We start from the raw sequence: 25,481 nt of genomic DNA, 5'->3' as shown, positions 1-25,481 counted from the left end.
TGTCATCTGACAGCATTCCCAACCGCTGCACCAACAGGTCTTCCTTCAAGGGGTTTTTGAGGGGCACATGCATGCCACCAGACAAGACAACTACTCTCTCACATGGAAATGGCTGCTGGGCACTCCTCACTCGGAAAGAGCTTGCCCTGCTCTGCAACGCCGATCATTTAGACTTCAATGTGTCCACAGCCCTTCAATGTCATTAAAGAAGAGGAATTTTGAGTTTATCTGACATCGTCGTTTGGGCAGAAACAATGATGTTTCACAATTTCAACAGCCTAATCGGTAGTGAAACTCCTTTAGCCTTTTGAATTCTTAATTTCAGTTTTTCTATCTTTCGGTTCTAGAATCCCATTTAATTCTTGGGTTTTTTTAATTTTATTTTTTCATAAGTTACTGGGGTACAGGTAGCAATTGGTTACGTAAGTTCTTCAGTGAAGATTTGTGAGATCCTGGTGTACCCATCACCTGAGCAGCATACACTGCACCGTATTTGTAGTCTTTTATACCTCAGCTCCCTCCCACCCTTCCCCCCAAGTCCCCGAAGTCCACTGTATCATTCTTGTGCATCTGCGTCCTCGTAGCTTAGCTCCCACATATCAGTGAGAACATACGATGTTTGGTTTTCCATTCCTGAGTTACTTCACTTAGAATAATAGTATCTAATCTCATCCAGGTCATTGCAAATGCTGTTAATTCATTCCTTTTTATGGCTAAGTAGTATTTCATCATATAGATAAGCCACAGTTTCTTTATCTGCTCGTTGATTGACGGGCATTAGGGTTGATTCCACAATTTTGCAACTGTGAATTGTGCTGCTATAAACATATGTGTGCAAGTATCTTTTTTGAATAATGACTTCTTCTCCTCTGGGTAGAACTTCCAGTCTGTGCTAATAGTCACCATTTTGTCATTTAATTTCTTGAGTGCTTTAACCATTATTTTAACATTCTTATCTGTTAACTCTAATATCTGGATTTCCCATGCAAATATTTTCTTGTCTTTTTCCTCTTCCTTTTCTTCTTCTTTTCTTTCCTTTCCCTCACTCCCTCCCTCCCTCCTTTTCTTCCTTTTGTCCCTTTTTCTTTTCTTCCTTCCTTTTTTCTTTTTTTTTGCATGCCAGGTTATTTTTGATTGACTATCAGACATTGCATGCAATAAATTGTCAAGATAAATTGAAGCTCTAAACAATGATATCTTACTCTGAATAAGATTTACTTTTAGGGAGCAAATAGGAATAAAGATCTTCTTAATCCCAATAGAGATTGAGCTCATTCAAACCTTTTTTATTTTTATTTTTGTAAAGGCTGGGCAATTTATGAGTTATCCTTATTTGGAGTATCTATGCTTTTGGTGATCCCAGCTGAATGTTCAAGGTGTTTCTTACCAGGTTTCTTCCTCTTCTGCGGGTCTGAAGTTTGATTGTTATATCCCAGCCCCATGAGACTTACAGAAGTTCTGCTTAGCCTTTTTCTCCCTAAGCTTTAGATTTATCCTCAACTTCCTAGCCTTGCAGTCACCTCTTAACCAAAAAGCTTGGAGGGGAAGTAATGGCGCCAAATGTCAGTCTCAGCTATCTCTCTTCTCTCTGCCTTCTCAAGTACTCACTGCCTTGGTAACTGTCTGATGCCTTCAGATGGGGGTGTGTGTGTGTATGTGTGTGTGTGTGTATGTGTGTGTGTGTATGCATGCATGTTAATCTGCTCTGCTAGTCTACACATTCTCAGCAGGAGAATTGGTCTACTACAAAATAGTCCGTCATTGCCAGAAGCATGATTCCAAACTCTTGTTTTATTGAATTCATGTTTTTAGTAACTTGTTTTACAGCAAAAAGAAGCTCTGAGGGATTTCCTTCTGTTCTCTGAGTTATATTTTTATCTATATGGTGCTCTGTTTGTCTTTTGCATGAAAAATTTCTTACATTACCTTATTTTTTCTTGGTATGTTTACAGGTTACTGTTCTGTTTCTTTTCATCTTAATTACTCTTCCCTCGTACCTTCCTCTGTTTCTTTTCATCTTAATTACTCTTCCCTGGTACCTTCCTGGCATTCTCTTTCCTCTGATATAATGTGAGTGATTTCTTGACTTTCTTCCCTTTGTATCTAGGACTAAGATTGTTTTCTTTCCCCCAAGTCCAATTTGAGGGCTGAGCAGTTCATGTTCTGCCTGTTTTTTTTTAATGCTGGAAGAAGTAGCAGAGAGTGGGAGAAAGTTTAGGGCAGGCTCTGTTCAGTCTTCATTTAAATGTCTCTGCTTTTCACTTACTCATTCATTCAACAAATATTTTCTCAGTGTCTACTATGTACCAAGCACTTATCTAAGTACTTGAGATTCATCGAGGAACAAAACACACAAAATCCTCGTATTTGTGCGTTATATTCTAGTGAGGGAAACAGACAATACATACTAAAACATTAGATAAGTGCCTTTGAAGGTGACGAGTGCTATAGATGCATCACGGAGAATAAAAAGGATGAAAAGTGCGGGGGAAGGAGACACTGGCAGTGGCCATTTTAATTGGGTAGATAGTGTGAGTCTCACTCAAAGGTGAAATTTGAGCAAAGATTTGAAGGAGGAGCCATACAGATAAATAGAGGAAAAATATTCTAAGCAGTGGGAATGATCCCCACAAAAGCCCTCAATCAGGGGATGCCTGGTGTGCTCCAGGCAGAGCACGGTGGCCTCTGGGGCTTGAGTGGAGCAACCAAGAGAGAGAATAGGACGGGGAGGAATCAAGGAAACAGGGCACCTCACATAGGCTGCTAGGCCGTGGTGAGAACTGTGACTTTTACTATGAATGAGATGAGAAGCCAGCCTTTGCTCTCCCCTCACCTCCCCTCTCCTCCTCCCTTCCTCCCCTCCCCTCTTCTCTCCACTTCTCTCCTCTTCTCTCCCCTCCTTTCCCATCCCCTCCTCTCCCCTCCTGTTCTCTCCCCTTCCCTCCTCTCCCCTTTCCTCCCCTCCTTTCTCTCTTTCTTACTTTGTTTCTCTTTCTTTGTTTCTTACGTTTTACATTGAGGTATAACATTTAAACAGTAAAGTCCACGGATCTTAAGTGTATACAGCTCAATGGATATTACTGATGTCAACAAATATACAGTCACCACACAAAGTTATTGAGTGTCAGCAGCACCCCAGGAGTCTCCTCATTGTTTCCTCCTGGTCAATACCCTCCCAAAGGAAATGACTCTTCTGACTATCATGTTCAAAGACTAGATTTCTTTCTTCTGTTTTTGAACTTAATATAAATGGGACCATTCAGTATGGATTACTTTGTGCTTCTTCCACTCAGCATTATGGCTGTGAAATGTATAATGTTTTGTGGAGCAATAATTCTTTTTTTATTAGATGAATAGGAACTCCTGAGGCTGAGGCACGAGAATCGCTTGAACCTGGGAGGTGGAGGTTGCAGTGAGCTGAGCTCACACCATTGCACTCCAGTCTGGGTGACAGGGTGAAACTTTTTCTCAAAAAAATAAAATTAAATTAAATTAAATTAAAAATGAATATTGTATGAATATATAATAATTTATCTCATCTGTTGATGAACATTTAGACTTGTTTAGAGTTGGGGCTATTAAGAATAAAAGCTGTCAGTGACACTCATGTGTCTCTTTTGGCACACACATGTGCCCACTTATGTTGGATATCTGCCAAATATTTTTCAAAGTTTTTCTTGAACAGAGTAGTGACGTTATCTAATTTAATTTTAAAGGGATCGTTTGGTTGAGCATAGACTGTAGGTAGCAAGGGTGTAAACAGGGAAGCCAATTAGGAGTCATGATAGTGATGCCGGTGGCATGATAGTGATGATGGTGGCTTGGGCCAGGTGGCAGCACCAGTGGGTTACAAGTGAGGTTTTGGGGAAAAGTAAAAATAAAGCAAAGATAAGGCTATTCACTCAGGCTGCTTCTCTCTGGGTGGAGAACATTAGTTAAAATTCACATGGTTTTGTTGATTTACCAATATGAATTTTGTGGATGGGGACAGAGGTGGAAGTAAGAGCTCAGCCTGGTGTGCTCAAGAATTTTTTGTTTCTTTCTTTGGACATTAATTTTTGAAATTTATTGTATTAGTTTATAGTCCTTTCCTGGTTTGATTACAATTGGCATTGTTTTTCTGGTTTTAACTATTTTTGCTCACTCTGTTAGGTATTGGGAGAAAAGAAAATGTTTAGACAAGTTTCAATTCACCATTTAAGGCTAGAACTCATCTTTTTTTTTTTTTTTTTGAAAAAGAACTTTTTACATCCACTAAGATGGCTATTATTTAGAAGTCAGATTACAAGTATTGGCAAGCATGTGGAAAAATTAGAACCCTCATATACTGCCAGTGGGAATGTAAAATGCTGCAGCCACTTTGGAAAACAGCCTGGCAGTTTCTCAAAAAGTTCAACACAGAATTACCATATGGTCCAGTAATTACACTTCTACCCAAGATAAATGAAAACATATGACCACACGAAGACTTGGGCAGAAATGTCCATAACAGCCCTATTCATAACAGCATAAAGGTGGAAATAATCCAAATGTTCATCAACTGATTATTGGATAAATAAAATATGGTATATCTATGAAATGGAATGTTATTCTGACATGAAAAGGAATTAAATACCAATTCATGCTACAACACGGAAGAAGCTTGAAAGCATTAGCTAAGTGAAAGGAGCCAGATATGAAAGGCCACATATTGTATGAATTCATTGATGTGAAATGTCCACAATAGATACAGTTAAAGAAACAAAGATTAGTGGCTGCTTAGGACTGGGGAAGCCATGGAGGGAGAACTGGGAGATAGCTGAAGAGCCTTTCAGAGGTGATGAAAATATCCTAAAATTCATGACGGTCATAGTTACACAACTTTGTGAATATACCAAAAACCATTGATTTCTATACTTTAAATGGGTAAGCTGTATGGTATGTAAATTATACCTCCCTAAAACTGTTAACAAATGCCAAAAAAAAAAAAAGGACATTTGTGACATATTTAATACGGAGAAATAAAAATATAAAATGGCCTATAATCTTATCATCTATAGTTCTTTGTGACATTTTAAAAAATGAAATAATAAATATACAACCATGTCATCTGCAAACAGAGACAATTTGACTTCCTCTCTTCCTGTTTGAACACCTTTTACTTCTTTTTCTTGCCTGATTGCCCTGGCCAGGACTTCCAATACTTGTTGAATAGGAGTGGTGAGAGAGGGCATCCTTGTCTTGTGCTGGTTTTCAAAGGGAACGCTTCCAGCTTTTGCCTATTCAGTACGATATTGGCTGTGGGTTTGTCATAAATAGCTCTTATTATTTTGAGATATGTTCCATCAATACCTAGTTTATTGAGAATTTTTAGCATGAAGGGGGGTTGAATTTTATGGAAGGCCTTTTCTGCATCTACTGAGATAATCATGTAGTTTTCGTCATTGGTTCTGTTTATGTGATGGATTACGTTTACTGATTTGCATATGTTGAACCAGCTTTGCATCCGAGGGATGAAGGCAAACAGAGAGCCAAACCATGAATGAAGTCCCATTCAAAATTATGACAAAAAGAATAAAATACCTAGGAATACAACTTACCAGGGATGTGAAGGACCTCCGCAAGGAGAACTACAAACCACTGCTTAAGGAAATAAGAGAGGACACAAACAAATGGAAAAACATTACATGTTCATGGATAGGAAGAATCAATATCGTGAAAACGGTCTTACTGCCCAAAGTAATTTATAGATTCAATGTTATCCCCATTAAGCTACCATTGACTTTCTTCACAGAATTAGAAAAAACTACTTTAAATTTCATATGGAACCAAAAAAGAGCCTGTATAGCCAAGACAATCCTAAGCAAAAAGGACAAAGCTGGAGGCATCATACTACCTAACTCTAAACTATACTACAAGACTACAGTAACCAAAACAGCATGGTACTGGTACCAAAACAGATATATAGACCAATGGAACAGAGCCCTCAGAAATAACGCCATACATCTAAAACCATCGGATCTTGGACAAACCTGACAAAAACAGGAAATAGGGAAAGGATTCCCTATTTAACAAATGGTGCTGGGAAAACTGGCTAGCCATATGCAGAAAACAGAAACTGAACCCCTTCCTTACACCTTACACAAAAATTAACTCAAGATGGATTAAAGACTTAAATGTAAAACTTAAAACCATAAAACCCCTAAAAGAAAACCTAGGCAATACCATTCAGGACATAGACATGGGCAAAGACTTCATAACTAAAACAACAAAATCAATGGCAACAAAAACCAAAATTGACAAATGGGATCTAATTAAACTAAAGAGCTTCAGCACAGCAAAAGAAACTACCTTCAGAGTGAACAAGCAACCTACAGAATGGGAGAAATTTTTTTGCAATCTATCCATCTGACAAAGAGCTAATATCCAGAATCTATAATTAAACAAATTTACAAGAAAAAAAAAAAACCCCACCAAAAAGTGGGTAAAGGATATGAGCAGACACTTCTCAAAAGAAGACATTTATGCAGCCAACAAAAATATGAAAAAAAGCTCATCATAACTGGTCATTAAGAAATGCAAATCAAAACCACAGGGAGATACCATCTCATGCCAGTTAGAATGGCAATCATTAAAAAGTCAGGAGACAACAGGTGCTGGAGAGGATGTGGAGAAATCGGAATGCTTTTACACGTTGGTGGGAATATAAATTAGTTCAACCATTGTGGAAGGTGGTGTGACGATTCTTCAAGGATCTAGAACCAGAAATATCATTTGACCCAGCAATCTCACTAGTGGATTTATAATACCCAAAGGATTATAAATCATTCTACTATAAAGACAAATACACACATGTTTATCGCAGCACTGTTCACAATAGCAAAGACTTGGAACCAACCCAAATGCCCATTAATGATAGACTGGATAAAGAATATGTGGCATGCATACACAGTGGAATACTATGCAGCCATAAAAAAGGATGAGTTCATGTCCTTTGCAGGGACATGGATGAAGCTGGAAATCATAATTCTCAGCCAACTAACACGGGAACAGAAAATGAAGCACGACATATTCTCACTCATAAGTGGGAGCTGAACAATGAGAACACATGGACACGGGGAGGGGAGCATCACACACCTGGGCCTCTCAGGGCATGGGGGTCTAAGGGAGGGATAATATTGGGAGAAATACCTAATGTAGATGATGGGTTGATGGGTGCAGCAAACCACCATGGCACGTGTATATCTATGTAACAAACCTGCACATTCTGCACATGTATCCAAGAACTTAAAGTATAATAAATAAATAAATAACATTTAAAAAGAAATTAAAAATGAAATAATTTATGTATGTAATTAGAACAGTCCACAAATAGAGAAAGGCACAATATAGTGAGAACTTTATATTCCTTTCCTCTCGCCTCAAAGTCTTCAGAAGTAACTACTACTGAGATCTGTTTTAATTTTCTTTCAGAAGGCATTTTATATGTACGCCAGCATATACCCAGTGCATATCACCTTCATCTTCATTTACACAAAGGATCATACTATCCACATGGCTTTGCACCTGACATATGTGCCAGTTATTATTCTTTAGAGACCTTTCCATAGAGGCCCACATGCAGCTTTCTCTTTTTTCCTTCCCACCTTCCCCGCTGGCCTCCCTTCCTCCCTCTCTTCTATCCTTTCTTATTTTCCTCCCAGAAATAAGTTTTGGGTTTTTCACTCATACTTCATAGAAAGCGAAGGGGAAAAGTTTTTTTTTTTAAATTGTATGCTTTTTCAAATCAGAAAATTCGACTAAAACAATACCCACGTCTGTTCCTTTAAAGTCATTTACATTTTTTCTTTTTCTTTTTTTTTTTTTTGAGATGGAGTTTCACTCTTTTGCCCAGGCTGGAGTGAAGTGGTGTGATCTCGGCTCACTGCAACCTCTGCCCACCCGGGTTCAAGTGATTCTCTTGCCTCAGCCTCCTGAGTAGCTGGGATTATAGGTGCCCACCACCACACCCGGCTAATTTTTGTATTTTTAGTAGAGACAGGGTTTCGCTATGTTGACCAGGCTGGTCTCGAACTCCTGACCTCAGGTGATCCACCTGCCTGGGTCTCCCAAAGTGCTGGGATTGCAGGCATGAACCACCATGTCTGGCATTTTTTGTTTTTTTGGATTATATAAATAATACCTTCCGGTTACAGCAAAATTAAGCAATGTGTGAACATTTAATTAACAAAGACTTATACAGTACTTACTGTGTGCTAGGCCCTCATCTAGGTGCTTTAAATATTCACTTGTTTAATTAAATACTCATAACAAGCCTGTGAGTTAGGTCTTATAAATTCGTTTTACTTGTGGGGAAACTGAGACACGAAGAGATTAAGTAAATGTCATAGTTAAAAGGCAGCTGAGCTGGCCTTCAATTCCAACTCGTCTGGTTCCAGAGCTCACTCTGCTCCATGGCCTGTCTTCAGACTCAAAAGACACTAGAGACACAGAAAACTCGTGTCCTGCAGTAACCACCATTGACCTTATGGTGATCATCCTTTCATAATATTTTTGTGTGTATATTTATGAACAAACACATATTTTTATAAAAGTAAAACCTACAGCTATACAACATATATACACACATATATGTAAAATCAAGGGGCTTTTTTTGGTCATAAATTTCACAAAAATGAGATTATCTTATATATATGTACTCCTCTGCATCTTGCATTTCTAGTTTAACAGTTTCTTAAAATTCCTCCAAGTCAATTAGTGTAGCTCTAGCTGATGCTCTAGTACCTGCATGATATTCCTTGGTCCAATATACCTCAATTTATTTAACCATTCCCCTGCTAATGTGTATTTACCTTGTTTCCAGGATTTTGGGGTACCACAATTATGCTGAAATGAACATCTGAGTGCATACTTCTTTTTGTATTGGTAATTTTACATCTAGGTGTTAGGAGGCTTTTAAAAAAAAACAGATTTTGCCAGATTGCCTTCACAAAAAGCTGAACAATTTACATATTCATCGACAGTGAATGAGGATCCCGTTTTCCTGACAGTCTTACCAGCAATAGGTGAAAGTCCTTTGTAATTTTTGTTGATATCATTGGTGCACAGTGGCAACTCATTGTTCATTTAATGTGTTTTCTCCCTGACTGCTAGCAAGCTGAAAGACCTGTTGTTGTTGTTGTTCTGCTAGGACATTTAGATTTGCTGTTCTGTGACTTGCCTGCTTATATCTCTACCCATTTTTCTACTAATCATCTTTTGTCAGTTATAATTAATATAGTTCTTTGTACTTAACATACCCTTCAGCTGTTAGCTCCATTATACATTTTCCCCAATCCATTATTTGTACTTTACTTTTGTATGTCTTATACTTCACCTTTTAAAATGTCTTAATATTTATAAAAATCAAATCTGACTAATTTTTATAATAGCTTAGAGGTTTCCTGCTTCATCAATCTCCAACTTGTACCTATTGTCTCCTACATTATCTTCTAAGGTTTCATCTTTTTATTCTTTACCTTTAAGATTTTGATCCATCTGAAATTTATTTGTGTATAAGATGAGAGGCAGGAACCAAAATTATTCTTTCCCAATGCATAGCTGATTTTGCCTATATTACTTATTAAATAAACCACTGTTCTGTGATAAATTAAAATATATTTTTTATATATTAAATTCTCACAGGCTGCAGAATCTATTTTGGGGTACTGTATTCTACATAGTTCCACTTATCTTTTTGCCTGTTTCTATGATAATATTATGCTACTTTTATTACAGAGACTTCACTTCTGTTTTAACATTTTCTAAAGTCCTTTTTTTCACATTTTCTTGACTATTCTTGAATATTTATTCTTCCATATGAACTTTAAGTTTATTTAATACAATTTAAGCACACATATCAATGTCCTTATTTGGATTGCATTCAATTTTTATATTAACAGGAAAATTCATACTTTCATAATATTAAATTTTCTCATTCAGGAATGTAGTATATCTTTCTGTTTATGCATGGTTTATTTTATGTCCTTATATGGAACTGACCTCCATACATCCTTATCTGGAGCCATGAAGGGTAGGCTTGCCAGATCTTTTCCACCTAAGTCAACCCTGCAATAGGAGGACATCTCAGAGCACCTTTTGCATCTCCGTGTGTTGTCCCTAATGGTAACTTGATCTTATCCCACTCTCTTTCCTCTTAGAAGACACTTCTATCCATTCTCATCTTTCATTGTTTCTTTGATCATGTCTGACTTTCTTGCACCAGCTCCTAATCTTCAGAATTCACTCAAATCTCTTCTTTTCATATGGTCACCACTTCCACTTCTCCCCAGCTGCCTCCAGTATGTGCTGCAAGACCTGTGTGCTGCAGTTGCTAACACATCCAACTCTCCCTGGGGAGTGAATCAGCAGCCCAAGCATTGTCCTAGTGAACTGCTTCCAGTGATCCCTGACCTAGAATCACAAGAGGCTCGGGGAGTGGGGTGGCTCTGACACTGCAGGCCTCCAGAAGGACCCCTCACCGACACGTTGTTCCTGCCACTGTCCTCCAGTGTTCTCATGTGGGGTTCTTATGTGGGCCTCTGGGCTGCTGTTTCCTGGGCTGCCATAGAGCCTTACAGCTGCCATTTACTGCTTTCAGGATCTTGAACATTTGTCTCCCAACTTTTCTGACACTAAGTGCGTCTTCTGAGTATATTCCCATTGTCACTAACATTCAGAACTTTGGTTCTTGTCAAATTGCTTCAATTTTGGATATCTGTGTCACTGGAGAAGTGAATCAAGCTAAATGAAGAATGCCCTTACTTTTTCTCGCATGTTCTCTCTCTGCAAAGAGGAGTATGGTCTTTCCCAGTATTGTGCTTTCTGAGACACACCTAGTGGATGATCCAAATGGTCCTCGATTCCAAGTAAAATGGCAAAGATCCACATGTAGCTGGATCCCACCTGTGATCGCAATCTTTTCATGCTCTCAGATTCCACCCCACCTCAGTGTTTGAAAAGAAAAATATTTCAGACCAAGAAGCAGCTTCTCCGCTCCTTCTGGAATCCCTACCTTGTTCAGCCCTTCTGCCTCCACTCCTGTCTCCACCATGTCCATCAGGGTGACCCAGAAGTCCTACAAGGTGTCCACCTCTGGCCCCCAGACCTTCAGCAGCTGCTCCCACACAAGTGGGCTCGATGCCAGCATTAGTTCCTTCAGCTTCTCTGGAGTGGGCAGCAGCAGCTTCCAAGGTGGCCTGGGCAGAGGCTATGGTGGGGCTAGCAGCATGGGAAGCATCACTGCCGTCGTGGTCAACCAGAGCCTGCTGAGCCCCCTCAACCTGGAGATGGACCTCAGCATCCAGGCCATGCGCACCCAGGAAAAGGAGCAGATCAAGACCCTCAACAACAAGTTTGCTTCCTTCATTGACAAGGTACGGTCCCTGGAGCAGCAGAACAAGATGCTGGAGATCAAGTGGAGCCTTCAGCAGCAGCAGAAGACGGCTCGGAGCAACATGGACAACATGTTGGAGAGCTACGTCAATGACCTTATGCAGCAGCTGGAGACTCTGGGCCAGGAGAAGGTGAAGCTGCAGTCAGAGCTCGGCAACATGCACGGGCTGGTGGAGAACTTCAAGAACAAGCATGAGGATGAAATCAATAAGCGTACAGAGATGGAGAATGAATTTGTCCTCAGATGTGGATGAAGCTTACATGAACAAGGTAGAGCTGGAGTCTCTCCTGGAAGGGCTGACTGATGAGATCAACTTCCTCAGGCAGTTGTATGAAAAGGAGATCCAGGAGCTGCAGTCCCAGATCTCGGACACGTCTACGGTGCTATCCATGGACAACAGTTGCCCCCTGGACATGGACAGTATCATCGCTGAGGTCAAGGCTCAGTATGAGGTGATCGCCAACCGCAGCCTGGCTGAGGCTGAGAGCATGGACCAGATCAAGTATGAGGAGCTGCAGATGCTGGCTGGGAAGCGCTGGGACGACCTGCGGCATGCAAAGACTGAGATCTCCGAGATGAACCGGAACATCAGCTGGCTCCAGGCTGAGACTGAGGGCCTCAAAGGTCAGAGGGCTTCCCTGGAGGCTGCCATCGCAGATGCAGAGCAGCACGGGGAGCTGGCCATTAAGGATGCCAACGCCAAGCTGTCTGAGCTGTAGGCCGCCCTGCAGCGGGCCAAGCAGGACAGGGCACGGTAGCTGCGTGGGTACCAGGAGCTGATGAACATCAAGCTGGCCCTGGACATCGAGATCACCACCTACAGCAAGCTGCTGGAGGACAAGGAGAGCCAGCTGGAGTCTGGGATGCAGAACATGTTTCTCCATACGAAGACCACCAGTGGCTATGCAGGTGGTTTGAGCTCAGCCTATGGGGGCCTCACAAGCCCCGGCCTCAGTTACGGCCTGGGCTCCAGCTCCTTCAGCCACACCAGTTCCACCAGGGCCATGGTTGTGAAGATCAAGACCCGCGATGGCAAGCTGGTGTCCGAGTCCTCTGACGTTCTGCCCAGGTGAACAGTTGCGGCAGCCCCTCCCAGTCTGCCCCTCCTGTGGCTGCCCCAGAGCCCAGGAGGGAGGCTGCTGTGCAGGGGAGCAAAGGGAACAGGAGACCCATCTGAGGCTCACCCCTAGCTCTCAGCACACCCATGGGGAAGTTTACTGCCTGGGGATACCCCTTGCCTATGCCTCCAGCTACAAAACAATTCAATTGTTTTTATTTTTGTCCAAAATAAAACCTCAGGTAGTTCTTTCAAAAAAAAAAAAAAAATCAGTCCCACAAGGGCCCATTAGTCTCATTCCGTAGGCCAATGAGGATTTTCTTCATATTTTCAATGTGCTGAGAAGAATCTGCAGAGTGTTAGGACATATATAGACAGATGAAAATACTCACACAAGGAGTAAGAAAACCTTCAGGGGAGCCAAATTTGCGAAGCAAGAACTGTGCCCCTCCCCAGTTCTAAGTCAACAACCATCCCATTAAGAGTCTATCTTAATTCTGGGGTCGTTAGCAAATTTCCTTTCTCCTACTCTTATTTGTTCATTTTATGGAACATGGTAGTCTGCCTTTTTTTTCATGTCTAAATTCATTTCCTATTGAGAAAGTTCATAAACCATGGCACAATAGTAATCATCTTGCATAAGTTACTTGGCTCCTTTCTGCTCTTGTTTCCTCATCTCCAAAATAAGAATAAAAATAGTACTTCTTTTATAAGGTTGTGTTGAGGATCAAAATAGCTAATATATGTTAAGCCCTTGGAACACTTCCCAGACTATAATCACTGCTATATAAATGTTTGCCATCATCCTTCGTGGATGGTTTCAATGTCCCTTGGTTACCTTTGCCAGGACTTTTTTTTTTTTTTTTTTTTTTTGAGATGGAGTCTTGCTCTGTTGCCAGGCTGGAGTGCAGTGGCACGATCTCGGCTCACTGCAACCTCTGCCTCCTGGGTTCAAGCAATTCCCCTGCCTCAGCTTCCCGAGTAGCTGGGACCACAGGCTTGTGCCACCACACCCAGCTAATTTTTTGTATTTTAGTAGAGACAGGGTTTCACCATGTTGGCCAGGATGATCTCACTCTCCTGACCTCATGATCCTCCTGCCTTGGGCTCCCAAAGTACTGGGATTAGAGGCATGAGACAACGCGTCTAGTCCCTAGGACTCTTATCTTCTAAATCCTATTAGAACATCTTTTTTTTTTTTTTTTTTTAAGAGTCAGGATCTCACTCTGTCATCCAGGTTGGAGTGTGGTAGCGTGGTAGCACAATCATAGCCCATTGTCGCCTGTAACTCCTGGGCTCTAGTGATGCTCCCACCTCAGCCCCACTGAGTAGCTGAGACTACAGGTGCATGTCACTACATGGGGCTAATGTATTAATTTTTTTTTTGTAGGGATGGAATCTTGCTATGTTGCCCAAGCTGGTCTTCAACTCCTGGCTTCAAGAGATCATCCCATATCAGCCTCCCAAAGTGTTGGGATTTCAGGTGTGAGCCACTGCACCAGCCCTATTAGAACGTCTTTCTAAATTACAGGGAATGTACAAAAACAAAAGATAAATCTGCCTGTAGAATCTTAAAACATTTTCATGGCCCTCATAAGGTCCTTCATATTCAGGAGAGTAGGCATTGCAACATTTAAAGCCTATCTCCAAGGAAGAGACTTTTGCCCAAAGTCTATATAAATTAAGGTTCTGTCTACATTATAATGTCGTCTTCTCAAATCACCTCCTTGACTTCACATTACCATAATAATCCACATCCCATTATCAACTTTTGGCTTTTAGCGAGATAGGCTGTTTTGCAAAAGAGGAAGGCAATGGGAGGCTTTCGATGTTACTTTTCAGGACTAGTTTTCCTTACCTTCTTCCTGTTTGGCCCCCGGGATCTTATCTGCCTTTAAGTGTTATAACAATTCCAGGTGCATTAGAGTATCCAATATGCCACTGAAATCTACGTCTCCCCTGATATTAACCATACACTAAATAAAAGTAGCACATAATAAAATCATCCACATCCCAAAATAGAAAAATCACCCAAAGTGTTTAAATTTTACATAGGGAGTAAGTTGTATCACACTCGATGCTAACCATGTTTATAACCATTTATGCTTACACATATGTCATTTCAACAGCTATGATTGAGCTTCTGCTCCACGTATGTCGGGCACTAGGCTGGGCACTAGCAACATACTGGAACAATAACGGGGTGGTTCTGCTGGGGAGGCAGCTAAGACAGACCAAACAGTGGGAGTCCCAGAGGTTTACTCAATAATCATGATAATGAATACATGCAAACCTTCCAACTGAGTTCAGTGTTCCAGGTAAAAAGGAATGTAATACGAAAAGCTGACCTGGGCTTGGGGGTTCATGGAAAATTTCTTTAAGGAAGAGACGTATGACAAATAAAGAATTGTGAAGTTACCCAAGGTAAGAGAAGAAAGAACATATCATGAAGCTAGATCAGGAAGTGCAAAGGTCCTATGGTGGGAAAGAAGATGGCCAGTAAAAGATGCGTGAGTCATTGATGAGACAGGAACCACTGGCAGAAAACAGGATTTATGGGGGAAGAGCCTCAGTTCAGTCTGGGACATGAGGTGTCTGAAATACCTTTGAGACATATCAAGGGAAAATATGAAATAGGTGGTTGGATATATACATCTGGAACTCAAAGGAAATGTCTGAGCCAAAGATATAACTGTATATAAATAGCTTATAGATAGCAGTTAAAATTAATGATCTTGGATACAGTTGCCTGGAAAGAAAGTATATAACGAAAAAAGACCGCCTTGACAGGCTTCACTTTTAATGGCTGAGTAGCAGATGAGCCCACCAAGTAGGTTAAGAAGGAGCAGCAGAGAGGTAGAAAGGACACCAGGAGAATGTGGTAGCACCCAAGGCAAGGGGAGGAAGAGCTGCAAGAAGGTGGAAGTGGTTAATAGTATTTAAGAACATTGCTGAATCATGTAGTAAAATAAGGTCTGAACATCATTGGATGTCCTTGAGGACAGGGAGATCACTGTTGACTTTATCAGAGCTGGTTCAGGGGAGTGACTGTGGGAATGGGAGAGTGATGGGCCAGGACATTCGGCCTTAAATAGGTTGAGGAAAGACTGGGAGTTAAGAAAGTGGAGACAAAAATTTTAGGCATCTCTTTCAAGAAATCTGGTTGTGAAGGAAAAAAGAGATGTGCAGTGGTGGGATAAAAAGTGATTTGAGTAGCTGTTTGCCCGGATTGTCAAGCTGAGCCACCCCACCCTTCCCGTGCAGAGATCTGGGTGCAGAGGGGCCCTCTCCACTCCATGCCAGACAGATCTCCAGGCATTCAGAGCATCTACTCCCTGGAACAGCAGTCTGAGTTACCCCAACCTTCCTATGCAGAGATCCTGGTGCAGGAGGCCCTCTCCACTCTATACCCAGGCAGAATCTCCATGTATCTGCAGCACCTACCCTCCTGGGTTAGGAGTTTAGGCTGCCCCCAATCTCTATGCAGAGAACTCAGGGCTGAGGAGGTCTTGCAGCTCCATGCTGAGGTACACTTCTGGGCGCGAGGCGGCCATCCACTGGATTCTCCCTCAGTGCTGGTGCTTGTGCCTGCCATCAGGGGAGCTGTAGGTGGACCTGCCTGGTCTGGCCCTGCCCATCTTGCTTCCTTCCCTCCACTGGGGCTGAGGAGGGAGCTCACACCACTGTGCATTCCATGAATCAACCCATTACCTGAGGCAAAAAAAGAGCTTCTTCCAGTAAATAAGGATCACATATATTCCCAGCCACATAGCACTTTTTTTGAGACAAGTTTTCACTCTGTCACCCTGAGTGCAGTGGTGTGATCATGGCTTACTGCAGCCTTGACCTCCTGGGCTCAAGCAATCATCCCACCTCACTGTACTAAGTAGCTGGGACCACAGGCACATGCCACCATGACCAGAAATTTTTTTCATTTTTTTGTAGAGACAGGGTCTCGCTGTGTTGCCCAGGCTGTTCTTGAACTCCTGGACTGAAGGGATCCTTCTTCCTCTGGCTCCCAAAGTGCTGAGATTACAGGCACGACCAGCCACCGTGCCGGGCCACACAGCCAGCTCTTACCCGTAAGCGCCATCTATTGGCTTGCAAGTCAAATTGCACAGCCCAATATAAAACCTGGTGACGAAAGTGCATAGTGCTATACAAGCAAAGTCAAAAGACCCTACCTAGCATTCTCTACAGTCTCACACTCTGCGGTGGGGAGGAAGGAAAGGGAAAGAAGAAAAAACAATAATATTATTGGAAACAAGAAAGAAAAAGAAAAAATTCTACCTGCATGAAAACAGTTACTAAAATTAGAAAGGCAAGCATCTCTAGATGAAAAGGAACTAGTGCAAGAAACCTGGCAAAATCTGAATGTAGTGACACTACCAAAGGATCACACTGGCTCCACAGCAATAGTCCCTAACTAAAATGGAAACTCAGAAACAATAGATAGAGAAATAATTCAAGGCATGGATTGCAAGTAAGCAGCAATGAGATCCAAAACAAGGTTGAAAATCAACAAAAAGACACTTCTAAAGCAATCCAGGAAAGGAAGGAGGAGATAAACATCTTTAAAAGAAATCAACCAGAATTTCTGGAATTGAAAAACTCACCTAAGGAATATCAAAATACAATTGAAATATTTATGAATAGAGTGCACCAAGCAGAAGAAAGAATTTCAAAGCTTGAAGACTGGTGTTTTGAACTACCCAGTTAGATAAAAATAAAGAGAAAAGAATTTTTTAAAATGTACAAAGTTTTCAAGAAATACTGGATTATGTAAAGTTACCAAAATTATGAATTACTGGACATTAACAATAGATACAGAAGAAAACAACCACGAAAACATTTGAGGCAGTAATTCAAGAAAAGTTCCTAATCTTGCTAGAGAGGTAGATATCCAGATACAAGAAATCTAGAGAACACATGTGAGACAGTATACAAAATAAACATCATCAATGCATATAGTCACCAGACTTCCCGAAGTCAATGCTAAAGAAAAAATATTAAAGGCAGCAATAGAAAAAGGTCAGATCACATACAAAAAGAACCCCGTCAGGCTAACAGCAGATTTCTCAGAAGAAACCTTATAAGCTGGGAGAGATTGGAGGCCTATTTTCAGTATTCTTAAAGAAAAGAAATTCCAACCAAGAATTTCATATCTTGCCAAACTAAGCTCTACAAGCAAAGGAGAAATAAAATATTTTCTGGACAAGCAAGTGCTAAGGGAATTCATTACTACTAGACCTTCCTTACAAGAGATCCTTCAGGGAGTTCTAAATATGGGGACAAAATAATGATACCTACTACCACAAAAACACACACAGCCCACAGACCCTATAAAGCAACCACACTATGGAAACTACAAGGTAAGCAGCTAACAACTTCCTAACAAGATCAAAACTTCACATATCAATATTAATCGTGAATGTAAATGGTCTCAATGCTCCACTTAAAAGACATAGAGTGGCAAATTGGATTTAAAAAAATAAGACCCATTCATTTTCCGTTTTCAAAAGGCCTATCTCACATGAAATGGCACTCATAGGCTCAAAGTAAAGAGTTGGAGGAAAAAATCTATCATGCAAATGGAACACAGAAAAGAGCAGGGGTCGCTATTCTTATATCAGATAAAACAGACTTTAAACCAACAACAGTAAAAAATGACAAAGAAGGATGTTGCATAATGATAAAAGATTCAATTTAAAGAGGACTTAACTCTCCTTAATATATATGTACCCAATATTGGAGAACTCAGATTCATAAAACAAGTACTTCTAGACCTATAAAAAGACTTAGACAGTCACACAACAATAGTGGGGGACTATCAATACCCCGCTGACTGCATTGACAGATTATCAAGGCAGAAAACCAGCAAAGAAACTCTGGATTTAAATTCAACACTTGACTGATTGGGTCTAATAGACATCTACAGAAAACTCCACCCAACAACCTCAGAATATACATTCTTTTTATTTGCACATGGAACATACTCTAAAATCAACCACATGGTAGGTCATAAAGTAAGTCCTAATAAATTCAAATAAATCAAAATAATTCCAAATGTCCTCTCTGATCACAGTGGAATAAAAACAGAAATTAATACCAAGAAGTCTTTCAAAACCACACAATTACATGGAAATTAAACAATTTGCTCCTAAATGACTTTGGGATAAACAAATGAAGCAGAAATAAAAAATTCTTTGAAATAAATGAAAACAGAGACACAACATACCAAAATCTCTGGGACACAACAAAAGCAGCATTAAGACAAAAGTTTACAATGCTAAAGACCTACTTCAAAAAGTTAGAAAGATCTCAAATTAACACTCTAACATTACACCCAAAGGAACTAGAAAAACAAGAACAAACCAACCTCGATGCAAGCAGAGGAAAAGACATAACTAAAACCAGAACAGAACTGAACAACATTGAGACCCCGAAATCCATGCACATAATCAACATAACCAAATATTTGTTCATTGAAAGGATAGATAAGATCAATTGCTGCTAGCTAGATTAGTGTAGAAATAAAGAGAGAAGATCCAAATAAGCACAATCAGAAATGAAAAAGGTGGCATACAACCAATCTCACAGAAATACAAAAGATCCTCAGAGACTATTATGAACCTAGAGAAAATGGATAAATTCCTGGAAACACATGATCTGCCAATATTGAATCAGGAAGAAATTGAAAGCCTGAATAGACAAATATTGAGGTCCAAAATTGAATCAATTAAAAAAAAAAAAAAAAAAAACTACCTACCAAAAAAGCCCTGGACCAAGTAGATCCACAGCCGAATTCTATCAGACATTCAAAGAGGAGTTGGTACCAATCCTACTGAAAGTATTCCAAAAAATCAAGGAGGAAAGACTTCTCCCTAACTCCTTCTACAAAGCCAGCATCACTCTGATACTAAAACCTGGCAAAGACACAACAACAACAACAAAGGAAAACTACAGGTCAATATCCCTGATGAACATAGATGGAAACATCCTCAAAAAATTACTAGCAAAGCAAATCTAGCAGCACATCAAAAAATTAATTTTCTATGATCAAGTAGACTTCATTCCTGAGGTGCAAGGTTGGTGCAACATATACAAATCAATAAATGTGATTCATCACATAAACAGAACTAAAAGCAAAAACCATATGATCATCACAATGTGGAAAATGTTTTTTAATAAAATTCAACATCTCTCCATGATTAAAACCTTCAAGAAACTATGATTAGAAGCAACATATGTCAAAATAATAAGAGCCATCTATGCAAACCCACAGCCAACATCATCCTGAATGAGCAAAAACTCAGACCATTTCCCCTGAGAACTAGAACCAGACAAGGATGCCCACTCTCACCACTCTTATTCAACATAGTACTAGAAGTCCTTGCCAGAGCAGTGAGGCAAGAGAAAAAAACAGGCATCCAAATAGGAAAAAAAGTCAAACTACCTCTCTTTTCTCATGATATGATTATATACTTGGAAAACCCTAAGAACTCTACCAAAAGGCTCCTAGAACTGATAAACTTGTGATGATATTTCCATTCAACCCAGCAATCCCAATGCTGTGTATATAGCTGAGAGAAAAGAAATCATTCAACCAAAAAGACACATTCACTTGTATATTCATCACAAACTGATAAACCAAGAAAGAAAAGAAGAGAAAGAAAATAAAAACCTAGGAATATATCTAACCAAGGAGGTGAGCTACAAGTTCTACAAGGAGAACTACAAAACACTGCTAGAAGAATCATAGATGACACAAACCAATGGAAAAACATTCCCTGCTCATGGTTTGGGAGAATGAATATGCTTAAAATGGCCACGCTGCCCAAAGCAATCTACAGATTCAATACTACTCCTATCAAGCTACCAACGTCATTTTTCACGGAACTGGAAAAAGCTATTCTAAAATTCATATGGAACCAAAAAAGAGCCAAAATAGACAAAGCAACCCTAAGCAAAAAGAACAAAGCAGTAGACATCACATTACTTGACTTCAAACTGCACTGTAAGTTAACAGTCACCAAAACAGCATGGTACTTGTACAAAGACAGAAAGATAGGCCAATGGAACACAACAGAGAACCCAGAAATAAAGCCACATACCTACAGCCATCTGATCCTTGACAAAGTCGACAAAAATAAGTAATGGGGAAAGCACTCCCTATTCAACAAGTAGTGCTGAGATAGCTGGCTAGCCCTACGCAAAAGAAAGAGACTGCCCCCCTCTCTTTCACCAAATACAAAAATTAATTCGAGATTATTTAAGGACTTAAATGTAAGACTTCAAACTATAAGAATCCTAGAACAAAACCTGGAAAATACCTTTCTGGACATTGACCTTGGAAAAGAATTTATGACTAGGTCCTTAAAAGCAACTGCAACAAAACCAAAAGTTAACAAGTAGGACATAATTAAACTAAAGAGCTTCTGGACAGCAAAACAATCAATACAGTAAACAGACAACCTATAGAATGGCAGAAAATATTCACAAGCTATCCGTGTGATAAAGATCTAATATCCAGAATCTATAAAGAACTTAAGCAACTGAACAAGTAAAACCCAAATAACGCTATTTAAAATGGATAAAAGATGTGAACAGACATTCTCAAAAGAAAAAAAAAAGCAGCCGACTGGGCACAGTGGCTCACGTCTTTAATCCCAGGACTTTGGGAGACTGAGGTGGGTGGATCACCTGAGGTGGGGAGTTCGAAACAAGTCTGACCAACATGGGGAGGTGTCTACTAAAAATACAAAATTAGCCAGACGTAGTGGCACGTGCCTGTAATCCCAGCTACTTGGGTGACTGAGGTAGAAGAATTGCTTGAACCTGGGAGGTGGAGGTTGTGGTGAGTGGAGATCATGCCATTGCACTCCAGCCTGGACAACAAGAGGGAAACTCCATCCAGAAAAAAAAAAGAAAAGAAAGAAAAGAAAAAGAAAAAAAGGAAAGAAAAGCCGCCAACAAACATGAAAAAATTCTCTTCACTAATCTTCAGGGAGCTGCAAATCAATACCACAGTGAAATATCATCTCACACCAGTCAAAATGGCTATTACTAAAAAGTGAAAAAAAAAAAAAAAAAGATACTGGCAAGACTGTGGAGAAAACAGAATACTTACACACTGTTGGTGGGACTGTACAATTAGTTCAGCCACAGTGTAAAGCAGTTTGGGGATTTTTCAAAGAAAACATAACTACTACTCAACCCAGCAATCCCAATGCTGTGTATATAGCTGAGAGAAAAGAAATCATTCAACCAAAAAGACACATTCACTTGTATGTTCATCACAGCACTCTTCACAATAGCAAAGTCATGGAGTCAACCTAGGTGCTCATCAACAGTGTCTTGGTTAAAGCAAATGTGTTGCATATACGCCATGGAATACTATGCAGCCATAAAAAGGAATGAAATCATGTCCTTTGCAGCAATATGCATGCAGCTGGAAGCCATTATCCTAAGTGAATTAACATAGGAACAGAAAACCCAATGTTACATGTTCTCACTTATAAGTGGGAGCTAAACAATGGGTACTCGTGGATACAAAGCAAGGAACAATAGACACTGGCAACTACTATAGGGGACAGGGAGGGAGTGGGGCAAGGGCTGAAAAAAATTACCTATTGGACACTATGCTCAGTACCTGGCTGACGGGATCAATTGTACCCCAAACCTCAGCATTATGCTCTATGCCCAGTTTGCACATGTAATGCCTTAATTTAAAATATGAATTGAAATTATTTTTAAAAACTAATTTGAGATTGAGAGAAGGCTTTGTTTTGCTTTACCTTTGAAAATAATTATATATGAAATAACATATACAATATGTGTGTGTGTGTATATATATGTATGTGTATAGATAGGTGTGTGTGTGTGCAGTTTAAAGAATAACAATAAATATCCATGGCTTCACATCCACATTCAGGAAAAGAACATTACCAGAACTTTAGAATTTCTTGTGGTCCCTTGCCCATCGTATCCCGCTGAAGGGAAATTATTTTTAAGATAAAAGAGACTTGAGCACATTTATATGGTAATGGAAGCATCTAGTTGAGAAGAACTGGTTGAATATGCAGTAGATTAAAGAAAATGATGTTTAATAGTGAGGCATTATTGCAATAGCAAGAGTGAATAGGATCTAAGGCACAGGAGGAGGTGTGGTCATGTATTAGGAGAGGGGCAGCTCTGATGAGGGGAAATTAGATAGGTTTGGTGTTATAAAGTTCAGGAAGTTCCTTTTTGATGCTTCACAATTCTCAGTAAAATAGGAAATGGGCCCATCTGCTGAAAACAAAAAATCTTCAAGGAAAGATGGGACACGATTTGAAGTAGTCGTTGTTGAGAGTTGGAGGATGAATTGCTCAGAGAAGTTTAATAGTTCTGCTGATCAGTGTTGAGGGCTTATTTGAGGCTGATCATGTTTTTTTTTATTATTATCATACTTTAAGTTCAGGGTACATGTGCACAACGTGCAGGTTTGTTACATAGGTATACATGTGTCATGTTGATTTGCATGTAAATGATGAGTTTACATCAACTCATCATTTACATTAGGTATTTCTCCTAATGCCCTGCCTCCCCCAGACCCCCACCCCTCAGCAGGCCCTGGTGTGTGATGTTCCCTGCCCTGTGTCCAAGTGTTCTCATTGTTCAATTCCCACCTATGAGTGAGAACATGTGGTGTTTGGTTTTCTGTCCTTGCGAGAGTTTGCTCAGAATGATGGTTTCCAGTTTCATCCATGTCCCTACAAAGGACACGAACTCATCCTTTTTATGGCTGCATAGTGTTCCATGGTGTATATTCATGGTGCATCCATGTCCCTACAAAGGACACGAACTCATCCTTTTTATGGCTGCATAGTATTCCATGGTGTATATGTGCCACGTTTTCTTAATCCAGTCTATCATTGGTGGACATTTGGGTTGGTTCACCCTTTGCTATTGTGAATAGTGCTGTAATAAACATATGTGTGCATGTGTCATTATAGTAGCATGATTTATAATCCTTTGGGTATATACCCAGTAATGGGATTGCTGGGTCAAATGGTATTTTTGTTCTAGACACTTGAGGAATCGCCACACTGTCTACCACAGTGATTGAACTAATTTACACTCCCACCAGCAGTGTAAAAGCATTCCTATTTCTCCACATCCTCTCCAGCATCTGTTGTTTCACGACTTTTTAATAATTGCCATTCTAACTGGTGTCAGATGGTATCTCATGGTGGTTTTGATTTGCATTTATCTGATGACCAGTGAGGATGAGCATTTTTTCATTTGTCTGTTGGCTGCATAAATATCTTCTTTTGAGAAGTGTCTCTTCATATCCTTTGCCCACTTTTTGATGGGGTTGTTTGTTTTCTTCTTGCAAATTTGTTTAAGTTCTTTGTAGATTCTGGATATTAGCCCTTTGTCAGATGGGTAGATTGTAATCATTTTCTCCCATTCTGTAGGTTGCCTGTTCACTCTGACGGTAGTTTCTTTTGCCATGCAGAAGCTCTTTAGTTTAATTAGATCTCATTTGTCTTTTTTTTGGCTTTTGCTGCTGGTGCTTTAGTCATGAAGTCCTTGCCCATGCCTATGTCCTGAATGGCTTTCTACATATGGCTACCCAGTTTTCCCAGCACCATTTGTTAAATAGGGAATCCTTTTCCCATGTCATATTTTTGTCAGATTTGTCAAAAATCAGATAGTTTTAGATGTGTGGTGTTATTTCTGAGGCCTCTGTTCTGTTCCATTGGTCTATATATCTGTTTTGGTACCAGTACCATGCTGTTTTAGTTACTGTAGCCTTGTAGTATAGTTTGAAGTCAGGTAGCGTGATGCCTCTAGCTTTGTTCTTTTTGCTCAGGATTGTCTTGGCTATACTGGCTCTTTTTTGGTTCTATATGAACTTTAAAGTAGTTTTTTCTAATTCTGTGAAGAAAGTCATTGGTAGCTTGATGGGGATGGCATTGAATCTATAAATTACCTTGGGCAGTAAGGCCATTTTCACGATATTGATTCTTCCTATCCATGAGCACGGAATGTCCTTTCATTTGTTTGTGTCCTCTTTTATTTTGTTGAGCACTGGTTTGTAGTTCTCCTTGAAGAGGTCCTTCACAACCCTTGTAAGTAGGAACCCTAGGTATTTTATTCTATTTGTAGCAATTGTGAATGGGAGTTCACTCATGATTGGGCTCTCTGTTTGTCTGTTCTTGGTGTATAGGAATGCTTGTGATTTTTGCACATTGATTTTGTATCCTGAGACTTCGCTGAAGTTGCTTATCAGCTTAAGGAGATTTTAGGTTGGGACGATGACGTTTTCTAAATACACAATCATGTCATCTGCAAACAAGGACAATTTGACTCCCTTTTTTCCTAAGTGAATACCCTTCATTTCTTTCTCTTGCCTGATTGCCCTGGCCAGAACTTCCAACACTATCTTGAATAGGAATGGTGAGAGAGGGCATCCTTGTCTTGTGCCAGTTTTCAAAGGGAATGCTTCCAGTTTTTGCCCATTCAGTATGATACTGGCTGTGGGTTTGTCATAAATAGCTCTTATTATTTTGAGATACATTCCATCAATACCTAGTTTATTGAGAGTTTTTAGCATGAAGTGCTGTTGAATTTTGTTGAAGGCCTTTTCTGCATCTATTGAGATAATCATGTGGTTCTTGTCATTGGTTCTGTTTATGTGATGGATTATGTTTATTGATTTGGGTATGTTAAATCAGTCTTGCATCCCAGGGATGAAGCTGACTTGATTATGGTGGATAAGCTTTTTGATGTGCTGCTGGATTTGGTTTTCCAGTATTTTATTGAGGATTTTTGCATCGACGTTCATCAAGGGTATTGGTGTAAAATGTTCTTTGTTTGCCGTGTCTCTGCCAGGCTTTGGTATCAGGATAATGCTGGCCTAATAAATGAGTTAGGGATGATTCTCTCTTTTTTTATTGATTGGAATAATTTCAGAAGGAATGGTACCAGCTCTTCTTTGTACCTCTGGTAGAATTTGGCTGT

The 25,481-nt window shown here is 40.0% G+C and overlaps 1 pseudogene; it reads left to right on the top strand.

Annotated features, from left to right (window-relative positions):
* Window positions 1-11,054: 11,054 nt before the first annotated feature.
* Window positions 11,055-12,486, top strand: LOC105534082 (annotated as a pseudogene).
* Window positions 12,487-25,481: the final 12,995 nt, after the last annotated feature.

This window comes from Mandrillus leucophaeus, unplaced genomic scaffold (genome assembly GCF_000951045.1).
Source record: "Mandrillus leucophaeus isolate KB7577 unplaced genomic scaffold, Mleu.le_1.0 Scaffold100, whole genome shotgun sequence".
NCBI classification, from domain to species: domain Eukaryota; kingdom Metazoa; phylum Chordata; class Mammalia; order Primates; family Cercopithecidae; genus Mandrillus; species Mandrillus leucophaeus.
Note: the sequence above shows the minus strand (reverse complement) of the source record. Positions and strands in the feature narration are given on the sequence as shown.